The following is a 13,021-nucleotide window of genomic DNA, read 5'->3' as shown; positions in this document are numbered from 1 at the left end:
AAATGTGTAGATTACGGACATGTATCCATCATCATAGTATCATACAAAGTAGTTTCACCTCAAAAATCTTCTGTGCTCCACTATTCATCCTTACCTCCCCCTGAACTCCAGGCAACCAATGATCTTTTTACTGTGCCCATAGTCATGCCTTTTCCAGAATCTCATATGGGTAATTCAAAAGATCTAATATGCAGCTATGATGAATAACCAGTTCAGTTCAGTCGCTCAGTTGTGTCTGGCTGTTTGCGACTCCATGAATCGCAGCACGCCAGGCCTCCCTGTCCATCACCAACTCCCAGAGTTCACTCAAACTCATGTCCATCAAGTCGGTGATGCCATCCAGCCATCTCATCCTCTGTCATCCCCTTCTCCTCCTGCCCCCAATCCCTCCCAGCATCAGAGTCTTTTCCAATGAGTCAGCTCTGCGCATGAGTGAAGTACTGGAGCTTCAGTAACCAGTAGATGATCATTAAGACTGTGCTGGGCTCCACGGCGCTCATGGGTGGGACAGGAGAGCCAACCAGAGCCTCTGTCTGGCAAAGCCAGTCTCCAAAAGTGCCACGTCTGTGTCCTGACTTACAGGCCAGAAGAGAGCTTGTACCTCCAGTTTGGACCGCATTTTTCAGTGAGGTTGACTGTTGTGCTCTGGGAGCTGGACATGTGTGAGTCTGTAGGTGAGGAATAGCATACCAGGGCCCCGGCTCAGTGTCTTTGTGATCAGAAAGGTCACAGATAAGTCCTAGAAAAAGGTGCTTCTAAAACCCAAAAATGATTTCATGGAGTTTAAGATGCTCCCCTGTTGTGTAGAAACACAGATTTAGTTGTGAAGTCATCTAATAAATTCACTGGTTGAGCAAACTCGTAGCTGTGCCACATTCCTCTTCTGGAGCCTTTGTTCGGTCCTTTGACCCTACCACTACTAGACTCTTGCCTGTTAAGTAGGTTGATGCCAGCCAACCTACTGAAATTACCATTCACTGAGTCAGAAAAGATGGTCTCACCTTTTCACAGCTTGGTTGGAATCTTTACTGTAGCTGGAGGTGTTTCAGCAGCTGTTCAGACCATTAATGGGAAGTGGGTTCATACTTCTGTCTCTGCCTTTTTTTAACCTAAGAAGAAACTTAGTGCTTTTCAACACTATCACAAAGCAAAATGAAGATGGATGAAGACATAAAACTCATAAAAGCAGCTGTGAAGTCACCTCCCATTATCCTGGGGTTACAGAAGGGACCCCTGCAATAGCCAATCAGCTCTAGCGATCTTTGTAAAATATGAATGAGATAATGTTCTTCCTCTTCTTGGCTTAATAACCTCACAATGACTTTCCTGTACTTAGGATGAAATCCAAGACGCTTAACCTGGTTGAGAAAGACTGAGGGATCTGGCCTTTGCACTTGCTTTTCTCTCTCTTTTCCCATCAGTTTATTCACAGCCCTCTGTCTCAGTGTCAATGTCCTTTCCTCAGAGATGCCATCTCTTTCTCCTTTGAAAGTGAAAGCCGCTCAGTCGTGTCTGACTCTTCGCAACCCCATGGACCATACAGTTCTTGAAATTCTCCAGGCCAGAATACTGGAGTGGGTAGCCGTTCCTTCCTCCAGGGGATCTTCCCAACCCAGGGATAGAAATCAGGTCTCCTGTGTTGCAGGCAGATTCTTCCCATTCTTTCTTTTTCTTATGGCATCCTTTACTGGCTTCATACAGCTCCTCACCTTTAGTAATTCTATTTTTCTTATGTTAGTTAAACAACCTTTTCCCGACTAGACTGTAAGCTCCAGTTTGCGTTGGTACCTGCTCTGTTCTGTGTGGTGCCTGGCTGTGATTTCATACTCAGAAATACTTGTTGAAGAAGTGACTGAATGCGCTGGTGCATGGATGGATTCCTGGGAGTCTGGAGTCCTGGGGCTCAGGTCAATGGTGAGTGGCTGTTTAGCACCAGGAAACAGAGGCTCAGACCCCAAGCACGTTGTCAAGAAGAGAGATTCATGATACAAGTGATGGCTTTACAAACAAGGCAGGTCTGAAAGGTGGGGCAGGAAAGGTGCGTTAGGGAGAAGGTAGGTGGTGACCACCATATCTCTGAGTTTAGGGTGGTTCCCCAGGCTGTAGAACATGTTCTGTAATCTGGAAATCTAGACGAAAAGTCAGGGGAAGCCTTGCAGATATTGTTGCTGTTGGAGTCATAAGAGACTTTTCTCCCTCCCTTGAAGGCTAGAATGGAAACCTGGCTTCCCAGGGGGCTACCTCCTCCACAGGTAACTTGAAGCACTGAGGATGGCCAGAGGTCATGGTTGCCCAGGAGCCACAGACTGGCACCCAGTGCAGGAGGGGAGTATACCTTAACGTCCTCTCAGAAGCCAGCAGTGTGGGTGAGCCGTGGTCTGCCTCCTCCACTTTTGGACCACAGAGGTGGCATGAGGTCTTGGAAGGCTATAGGTATAGGCAGAATAACGGTCCCCTCCGAGCTGTGGTTGGAGATGTGACGATAGAAGCTGAGTCAGAGAGATGCCACGCTGCTTGCCTTGAAGACGTGTGGTGACCTCTAGATACTGGGGAAGGCAAGGAAATAAATTCCCCCTTTGCCCAAGATATGATGCCCACCTCAGGTGTTTATAATTGGTTCATAGCTCCTCCCAGTCCTTAGGTGATTTACCAATCAGGGGACAATTTTAACATAAGCAAAGTTGCCTGGCAGTATAGTTGGCATTCCCATTTGATCTGATTTCCCGGGTGTGGTAGGCAGCTTCCTGAGGGTGTCCACCCCCTAATCGCTGGAAACTGAACATATTAAGTGGCAGAGGGGAATTGAGGCAGCAGATGTGATTAAGGTTATTAATCAGCTGACTTTTAAAATAGGATGATTATCCTGAACTATCTGGGTGGGTCCTTGCAAGTGGAAGAGGGAGGCCGGAGTGTTAGTGTCAGAGGAATATAATATGAGGAGGATCTAGCAGACCCTTCCTGGCTGAAGAGAAGAGGGATCACGAGGCAAGAAATACAGGAAAAGGCAAGCAATAGAGTTTCTCCTAGAGACTTGCCCAGCCAATGATTGATTCTCATCCAGTGACACCTGAGTTAAAATTCTAACCAACAGAACCAGGACAGATTTGTGTAGTTTAGAGCTGTTAAATTTATGACAATTTGTTACAGCCACCCTGGAAAACTAATACAAAGGCTCACCAGACCTGGTGCAAACAGACTAAGATCCCAGACTGGATATAGACAAGTGTTACTGAACCAGGTTCATTTTGCCCAAGGCACAGCAAACCAAGACACAGAGACACTGAGGTTTGCAGTAAAGAGAGAGTTTATTTGTAAGCCAGCCGTATGAGGAGATGGGAGAAAACATCTCAAATTTACCTCCCTGGAGGCAAGGAACTTGGGGTGCTTATGGGACAAGGAGTAAAGAAGCAGGGCATCCTGAAGTGTGGGAAAGGTGACTGGATAAAGGGGTGATCATTCTGCTCACGCACACTCACAGGGGCACCAAATTGCACACACCCAGTTGAAGGGTCGATGGTTCTATCCAGTCTCAACCAGCTCAGCTCCAAATAGATGCTGCCGACTCTAAGTCCCTAGATAACAACTTGGGCAAACATCTTTTAAAAATATATATATATTTTAAACTTTATTTGGCTGTACCAGGTCTCAGTGGTGGTAAACAGGTTCTTTGTTGTGGCATGTGTGATGTAATTCCCAGACCAGTGGTCCAGTCTGGGTCCCCTGCATTGGGAGCGTGGAGCCTTAGACACTAGACCACCAGGGAAGTCTCTCGGGCAAATGTCTTGTTGTTTAGGCTATGGGCTACCTGGAGGACATGCAAGTCTTAAAATGACCTTGATTAGTGAAGACAAGTGGGATGGATTTGACTAATAAAGTCACATTCTGAGGTTCCAGGTGGACATGAATTTGAGGAGGCCATGTCGGTCTTTTGAAGTGGCACCAGTGGTAAAGAGTGGGATTCTCTGGTGGCTCAGATGGTAAAGCATCTGCCTGCAATGAGGGAGACCCAGGTTTGATCCCTGGGTTGGGAAGATCCCCTGGAGAAGGCAATGGCAACCCACTCCAGAACTCTTGCCTAGAAAATTCCATGGATGGAGGAACCTGGTAGGCTACAGTCCATGGGGTCACGAAGAGTTGAACACAACTGAGCGACTTCACTTTCACTTTCAATGGTAAAGAATCTGCCTTCCAATGCAGGAGACATAGGAGATGGGGGTTCGATCCCTGGGTTGGGAAGATCCCTGGGACAGGAAATGGCAACCCACTCCGGTATTCTTGCCTGGGAAATATCATGGACAGAGAAACATGGTGGGCTATAGTCTATGGTGTTGCAAAGAGTGACATGACTAAGTGTGTGCACCCATGAGGATTTACTATGTCTCTGGCACCCTGCCAGGTTCTGGAGGAAGAAGTTCTGTGAAAAAGGGACTAAAGGCCACAAGCAAACTAGGATTGTGATAAATGTCCTGAAAGCCATGCAGGGGCATCCATGCGAATCAGTAGGGGTGGTAAGGAGGCCTTAGAAGGCCAGTCTGCAGAGCAGAGCTGAGCTCCCAAAGCCAACAAGGACCAGCCGCACAAAGTGAGCTGGAGAGCCTACACATGACAGATGGGTGGAGCCAAGGGCCTTGGCAAGTTCCCAGTGGAAGAAATCCAGCAAGACTGGGGCAGGGGAGACAGAAGGCAGTGATGTGAACTGAGCTCGTCTAGAGCAACCTGCGGGAATTTGGAGTAGTAAAGAAGACATTAGACCACGTGTCAGAAGGTTCCTTCTTGCCTGGAGGATGGAGCTGGAGGAGGTAGGGAGATAAGACACTATCGCAGCCTTCCTGGAGAAAAGATGCTGAGAGCTTGCTAGTTCACAGGTCCCCAGGAAGGGGTCCTCCAGGTGGCTCGGAGAGGCTCTCAGGGGAAGAACGAACAGGACTGAGCTGGTGACTAGACTTGGAGTGAGGGAGGAGGAAGAACTCAAGAGGCCTTCCAGCACAGGTGAAAAGCAGTGCCGTTTATTTCGAGGGAGATTCAGGAAAGAAAATGCCCAGTCATTTGGGACAAACAGCTCAGAAAAGGCTCTGCCACCCTGAGCAGTCCTCTGGGAGCTCACTGTCCGCACCTACCTCAAGTCCGGGCATGATGGAACCACCACTCTGCCACGTGTGGACGGCCATTGCTCTGTCCTCCACATGGCCCAGAGTGAGGAGACGAGGGAGTGTATCCCCATCACTTCCAACTGTGAGCCCAGCATTTGGGGGATGTTTAGAATTATGGACAAGAGACTTCAGGTCCCACTGAGGTTCTCCAGAGGGAGGCAGGGGACCCACGGCCGCGTTCCTTCATGCAGAATCTCCTTTAATTTCTGCCAACAGCCCTTTCAGATAGCTGCTGTGATTCTCATTTTGAGAGATGAGGAGCTAGCTGAAGAAGGTGAACATCCTGATCAAGCTCGCGCAGCCAGTAAGTGGCAGAGCCAAGGCCAGTTTCCTGATCTGGGCAACTCTCTTCTCTTTCCTGGCCCTCTGTTACCAGAGGAGGGCATTGTGGAAAACATGCGTCAGGGGTCCTGGGGTGGTTCAGGGTGAGCACTGACGCAGGCCTGATTTCATGCGGTCAGCTTGATGTAAAAGGATGTCAGTCTCTTTCAGAGACTCTGCTTCTTCTGTGAGGATGGGTTTGAAGAGGGTTGAGTGTAAGCGAGCTCTTTCTGGAGTGCTTATAGAACATTTTTGAAAGACATTCATGCACTGTCTTTTATTCTGCTTCCGGGCAGAATAAAGTCAGCCACAGAATCAAACTGATCACACTCATAAATTCACAGGATGTAAGGAATTGTCCTGACAAGTCTCTTCGATTGTTTAATTAGTTATTTTCTCAGTCAGTCTCCCAGCTCCAATCCCCTTGCCCTCCTCCTCCTCCCCTGCCCCTCTGTGCATACCTAGACATATATGTAACGCATCTCTTTCCAGTCTCCCTTCCATCACACATATGTGTGTGGTGACATCTTTGATAATATAGAGTGTTGTTTTGTGTGCTGTTTTAAAATTCTTATAAGTGCTGTGCTATAAATATTCTGTTTTTTTTCATTTTGAGCTTAACGGTATGATTTTGAGAGTTATACATGGTTTATGCAGTCTGGGTAATTGCTTCTGTCTACTGCAAAGTATTTCACCAAATACCTGTAACATATGTTGCTTGTTCATTTCCCTGGTAAGGGCCCCTGCTTGCCTCCAGCTCTGTGACAGCATCCAAGTCTGTGTGAAGCTCTTCACACACATGTCTCTTTGTGAACTCGTGATGGTTTCTCCAGTGTATAAACCCAAAGGTGGCTTTCCGGGGTTCTAGGGATACATGTAGAAAATGCCCTTGGAAATGGCTCACCAGCTACCTTCGAACCAACAATGCTCAAAGGTCACATTTCCCCACATTCTTTGCCAGTATTTGATATAGTCTGGCTTTCTCATTTTGCCAACTTGATGTGTATAAAGTGGCATTTTGTTGACTCAGTATGATTCTCCCCAAATCCTAGTATCCATCATCATCTTTGCTAGGACTCAAGGGAACATAATGTATCAAGTGTTGTGGTAAGTGTGTTCCTACAGGCCTTACAGTCTTTCTTTTCCTGACATACGTTTATAAGTTCATGATAAAAGTGCCTGCCTCACAGTGTTGTTGTAAGGCTGATCTAAGAATCTGGCCCACAGTTCGTGCTCAGTAGAGGCAAGTTATCATCGCTGTCATAAACTGTGAATATAAAGTAAGTATCACAGTGTTTGCTCCAGTAGAATGTAGGCTCCATGAGAAAAGAGATTTTTGTGTCTTTTGTGCACAGCTTTATCTCCAGAACCTAGAAGAGTGTTTGGCTTACAGTTAGTGCTCAGTAGGAATTTATTGAATGAGTGGATAATAATAACTGTAAGCTGCTATAATGATGGTGACGATGCTTATAAAGTAACTAGCACCGTGGATGGCACATAGAGTTAACTCAATAAGTGTTAACTAATACAGTTGGCTCTTCTTAGCATTAACTCATGTCACAAAGGCCCCATGTCTTTGCTGATGCTTTATTCATAGGAAGAAGTTAGGCCAAAAGCTGGTTGTATTCTGAAATCACCTGAGGAGATGTAAAAGTAACTGATGGCTAGTCAGTCTCTCGATATGCAGCTCACCTCTTGCCTCTCATCACAAAATGCTAATTAATTTACAAAAGGAAAAAGAGTCCTTTTACAACAGAGAAGTTTGACAGACACCATCTTAATTAAATGATCAAAGTAAATGTCATCAGTAACAGGAAAAGAAAAAGTGGACCACCCAAAAGGATACAATGAGAACACAGCATCATTTCTGTGATATTCTTGTCAAAGAAGAATGAACCGGATCCCTTCACAAGGAAATGTTGGACAGATCCAAGCTGAAAGACATTCTACAAAATAATCTTCAGAAGTGTCAAGGTCATGAAAGTCAAGGAAAGGCTGAGAAATTTTCCAGACTGAAGAAGACTAAAGACACCTGACCAATAGCTGTAATTCATGATTCTGAATTGGACCCTTTCCTGTAAAGAATGTTATTAGGACAACTCGTGAAATGTGAATGAAATCTGAGGACTAGTTAGTAGAGCTATAACAACATTAATATCCTGATTTAGGGTTTTCTATTGAGTCAGACACGACTGAGTGACTTCACTTCACTTCACTATTGAGGTTATATAGGACAAAGTCTTTGTTTGTGGGAAACAGACACTAAAATGTTTGGGGAAGATGGTGCATGAGATTGGCAAATTACTCTCACTTGGTTCAGGAAGGAGTTTTTTGTATTGTGTTTGTATCTCAGTTCAGGCTGCTATAATAAGATACCACAGACTGGGCAGATTAATCAACGGAAATCCATTTCTCACAGTTCTGGAGGCTGGAAGTCCAGGGCCAGGGTGCCAGCACCGTCAAGTTCTTGGTGAAGGCTTGCTTTCCGGTTGGCAGGTGACTGGATCCTCACATCACAGAGAGCAGAAAGAGGAAACAAGTCCACATGTCTCTTCTTATAAGGGCACTGATCCCACTCATGAAGGCTACACCCTCATGACCTAATTACCCCAAAGGTCCCACCCCCTGATTACCATCACACTGGGGGGTTAGAATTTCAACAGTTGAATTTGGTGGGACACAAACATTCAGTCCAGAACACCTTCCAACTGTTTTGTAAATTTGCACTCATTTGAAAAAATATTATAAATGCTAGCTGGTTCCAATTTAAAGTTGATTTAATTGGTGTGGGGTACAGCCTGGTCTGCAGGATTTAAAGAGTTTCCCCAGCTGTGACTTGTGCCGCCAAATTTGAAAATGACTGTGTGTGCTGTGCTTAGTTGCTCTGTCGTGTCCAACTCTTTGTGACCCCATGGACTGTAGCCTGCCAGGTTCCTCTGTTTATGGGGATTCTTCAGGTAAGAATACTGGAGTGGATTGCCATGCCCTCCTCCAGGGGGTCTTCCCAACCCAGGGATCGAACCCAGGTCTCCTGCATTGCAGGCCGATTCTTTAGCATCTGAGCCACCAGGGAGTGGCTAAGTTGGATCACTTCTGAAAGATGATGAGTTAATTTTCTGTGATGAATTATTTCCCATAATCTGAAAGCCCAGAACTGGGCAGTGTTTGAGAGAGTGGTGGACCTTCATGTCCTGGTCTGTAAGCTCAGGAAAAGGCCAGGTTGTGCGAGAGGGGTGAGTGTGAGCTTCCGTCTTGGGGATGGAAGTGCCAAGACTTGTTAGGACTACCTCACCAGACCTGCCACGCCTTGACGCCTGCAGTTGAGCCCCTGCCTCATGGAGAGGGTCTTGGATGATGGCTGAAAAGCTCACGTGTCAGATGAGACCGGGCTTCAACTCCTGGTTTTGCCCTCCCTAGCTGGGTGACATGGATAATTCACTTCAGTCCACAAGCCTTAGATTCATCCCACAAACCTCCTCATAGGATTATCGTGAGGATTAAATGAAGTCATTAGGGCATAAAAATCAGCCAGCACAGTGCCCAGAATGGAATAAGCATTGAATTCATGCTAGCTATGTAATATAATATCAGCATAATGAAGAAGGAGGTGTGTGATTTCCTGAAAATATTACTATTACCAAGAGTTTTTGAGTGTGTGTGTGTCCTGGGAGATTTTGCAGCCCAAGAAGGGGAATAGTGTGCTGACAGCTACATCAGTTAAGAGAGCTAAGACCCCAGGTGAGTGGGAATAACCTTGCCATCTGTCCTTCCTCCCTGCGGGCAGGCCTGGCAAACTCTGAGAGGTGAGTGTGGGGCCCGATGTGGGGGCCTAACTTTGGCCAGACTCCCCTCAGCTACAATCTCTTCACCACCGAAGCATTAGAGAAAATTCCTGTTCTCAGGAGGTGTAAGGTCCAGAAGGGAGTGGTGAGATTAGTGGAGGAAAGAAGGCAGTGGTGGCAGGAAGAAGCCCTGGGGACAATCCAATCTACCTTTTTATCTGAAGATTTTGAAGGGCACAGTCCACTTTTGACAGTGTCTTCGGCTTGCATCTTGCTAGTACAGAGCTGCGGAGAACAGTTGTTTGAAGGGGAAAGGAGGTTAATTGTTTTAACTTGAGCAGCGCAAACTTGGAAAGTGAGAAATCCTCTCTCTTCCAATAGGTCTCCGGTCCAAAACCACACCTGGCCTCGCATCCTTCTAATGATAATCCCCACAGAGTTCCAGGTGTTCAGCCCAGTGACTGATGGTGAGCCCTGCCGAGTTCGGAGGGACAAGATGGAGGCTATATATAAATCCGACAAAGTTTCAAAAGGTAAAAGACGCATGACCGATTATGAAAGCCTGCGCTGCTCTGGGAGAGTGCCGAGGCTTCACTTCTGCCCTGGCTGATCCGCTGTCTTTGTTCCCTCTTGGAAGACACGGCAGTTTCTCCACCGCAGCTCCCTATTTGTGGAAAGAGGTGAGATTATCCGCCCTGTGGGACTCATCTGGGCCAGGCACCTTTGAAGGCCTCAGGGCATGACAGCGCGCTGCGCTCTGAAGGGCAGGTGCCAGGACTCCCAAAGGCAAAGGCGCCAGGGCCAGCTGACGCCTCCTGAGGCGTCTGAGAGCCCGGTGGGGAGGGCGGGTGGCAGGCCACACCTGCGGTCATGATGAGGACTCCCGGGAGGACTGCGCGGTGGAGGCAGCTGTGGAGCGAGGTCAGCGGGCAGCCCAGGAAGCAGTCGGGCAAGACGTGGCCTCTTGGAAGGTGGCGGCTGGCATGAAGCTCTGCTCCCAGCTCAGCTGCCGTCACCGAGCCACACGCATCGGCAGGAGGAGGCCAAACCAGGCTGATGCCAGGAGGGAGGAAACTCGGAAAAGTCGCGGAAGGTGAACGCAGAGCCACTCAACAAGATCCTGTCTCTAGAATTAAGATGCGCCCTGTTAGGGCGGATGGTCTAGGGCCAGTCCAGGCTCTCCAGAGAGGCAAGGGCTGAGACATCACCTTTCCTAATCCCTTTATTTTATATAATACAAGTGGGAACTCAGGCCTGGAGAGTATTGGTGACTTGCCCAAAGTCTCACAGCTAAAGAGCAACAGAACAGCCAGTCATTTCTTACTTGGTTATTATATTCAGTATAACTGAGGCTCCTTAAATGTTTCATCAGGCTCTTTCGTTAAGTCGTATTTGCCTCTTTGTGACCCCATGGACTGTAGCCCACCAGGCTACTCTGTCCATGGGATTTCCCAGGCCAGAATACTGGGGAGGGTTGCCATTTCCTTCTCCAGGAGCTCTTCCTAACCCAGGGGTCGAACCTGGAGCTACTGTGGTGTCTTCTTTTCTGTGTGTGTGTGTGTGTGTGTTTTTCCTGACAGCCCTGAAGCTCTCCTAAAAGCGGCTAGGTCCCTTTCATCTCTGCTAAACAAATGCTGACTCTACCTAAACCAAAATAAATAAATCAAGACCAAGCATCACTTAAGGGCAGCATTCCTCTCGCTCATCTCTCTTGTGTCTGCCAAGTAAACCACTTAATGCAAACAAACTCTACTCCCACGCTTCAAAAGTGATGTTGATTTTTTTCTGATTGTGACATTACTTTGCTCATTATGGAGAGTTTGAAAATCATGTAGAAGTCAAACAAAGAGAGTGACAAAAGTCACTTGTAATCCAACAAACTCTGGAACAATCTGTGTTAAAATTTTAATCCTTTTTTTTCAAAGATCACTTATTAAAACAAAACACAAACTCAAACTAATACCAACAATGACATTTTGGATTTTTTTCTTTTCTGATATTAGAGCAGGAACTTTTCCATGTGATTAAATAGACTTTGAAAATATAATTTTTAATGTCTGTAAATTATTTCCTCACTTAGCTCTCTCTTTGTTTCTATAACCAGATTCCTATTGTATATTCAAGTTTCCAACTTCCCAGTATTTTATGTAATTTGGTGATTGTCATCCTTGCACACAAATTCCTATCCACATCTCAGACATCATGGACATCTCAGACATCACCTGGACCGTAGAGTCTGTCCAGGTGAAATGGTCTGAAAACTGCTAATTCTGAAGCTAGTGGAAGCTGAAGACATCATCGAGGTTGCTGCTAACTTGGGGGGGGGTTGCGGATCTGGGTCCCCTGGCCTCCTCTATTCCAGGTCTGGCCTTCCTCTGGGCTGCCTTAGTCCTGACCACATTTACCCTGACAAGGGACTCAGCTCCTTCTCTGGTTTTCACAAGATAAAATCACTTAAACAAAACTGTGATGTGTTTAGAAGATATTGCTGAAGATTTGGGGGTCCCTGATGGGGCCACTGGGTTGTCCTTTCCCTTGTTCCTTATTCTGTTCATCCTGGAGCAGTCTTTCCTTTCTGTCATGCAGTGCTGTGACCTTACTATCATTGGTATGGCATGAGGTCACCTAATACCCAGCCCCTTAAGAGTGGGGCTCATCTTCTAGCTAAGTAATCATCTCAGCAAAGACAGTTCTCAGCCTTAGAGGAATTCTAGTGTCAACAGTGAATTCTTATATGTAGAAGAGATTGGAATGTTCCAGGGGAATGACTGAGTTGAATGGTATAAAAAGTAGGCATTGAAAGATGTTTAAAGCCTAGAATTAGATGTGGGATAATAAATACAAATAACATAAAACTAGAAAAAGTCATTTTAAAATTTGTATGGAATCACTAAAGACCTCAAACAGCAAAAATATCTTGAAAACGAAGAATCGAGCTGGAGGAATCACACTCCCCGACTTTAGACTACACTACAAAACTACAGTAATAAAGCAGCATGGTACTGGCATGTAAACAGAAATATAGACCAAGGGAACAAGATAAAAAGCCCATAAATAAACTCATGTACTCATGGTAAATTAATCTACAACAAAGGAGGCAAGAATATACAATTGAGAAATGACCATCTCTTCAATAAGTGGTGCTGTGAAAACTGGACAGCCATGTGTAAAAGAATGAAATTAGGACGTTCTCTAAAGTCATATACAAAAATAAGCTCAAATTGGATTAAAAACCAAATGTAAGTCTGGAAACCATAAAACCCCTAAAGAAGAATATGGGCAGAACACTCTTTGACAGAAATCAAAGCTATATATTTTGGGATCTGTCTCTTAGATCAAAGGAAGTAAAAACAAAAATAAACAAATGGGACCTAATTAAACTTAAAAGCTTTTGCACAGCAAAGGAAAACATCGACAAAAAGACAACCTACTGAATGGGAGAAAGCATTTGCAAATGATCTGACCAAGGAGGGGTTAATATCCAAAATATATAAAAAGCTATACAACTCAATATAAAAAAAAAAACCTGTAATTTTAAAAATGGGCAGAAGACCTGTGTAGCCATTTTTCCAAACACATACAGATGGCCAACAGGCACATGAAAAGATGGTCCACATTGTTAATCATCATAGACATTAAAACAGGAATAAGATATCACATCACACCAGTCAGAATGGCTATCATCAAAAAGAATACAGCAAATGTTGGTGAGGCTGTGGAGAAAAGGGAACCTTCATACACTGTTGGTATGAATGTAAACTGGTATAG

Source organism: Oryx dammah, unplaced genomic scaffold (genome assembly GCF_014754425.2).
Source record: "Oryx dammah isolate SB20612 unplaced genomic scaffold, SCBI_Odam_1.1 HiC_scaffold_21, whole genome shotgun sequence".
Classification (NCBI taxonomy): domain Eukaryota; kingdom Metazoa; phylum Chordata; class Mammalia; order Artiodactyla; family Bovidae; genus Oryx; species Oryx dammah.
Note: the sequence above shows the minus strand (reverse complement) of the source record.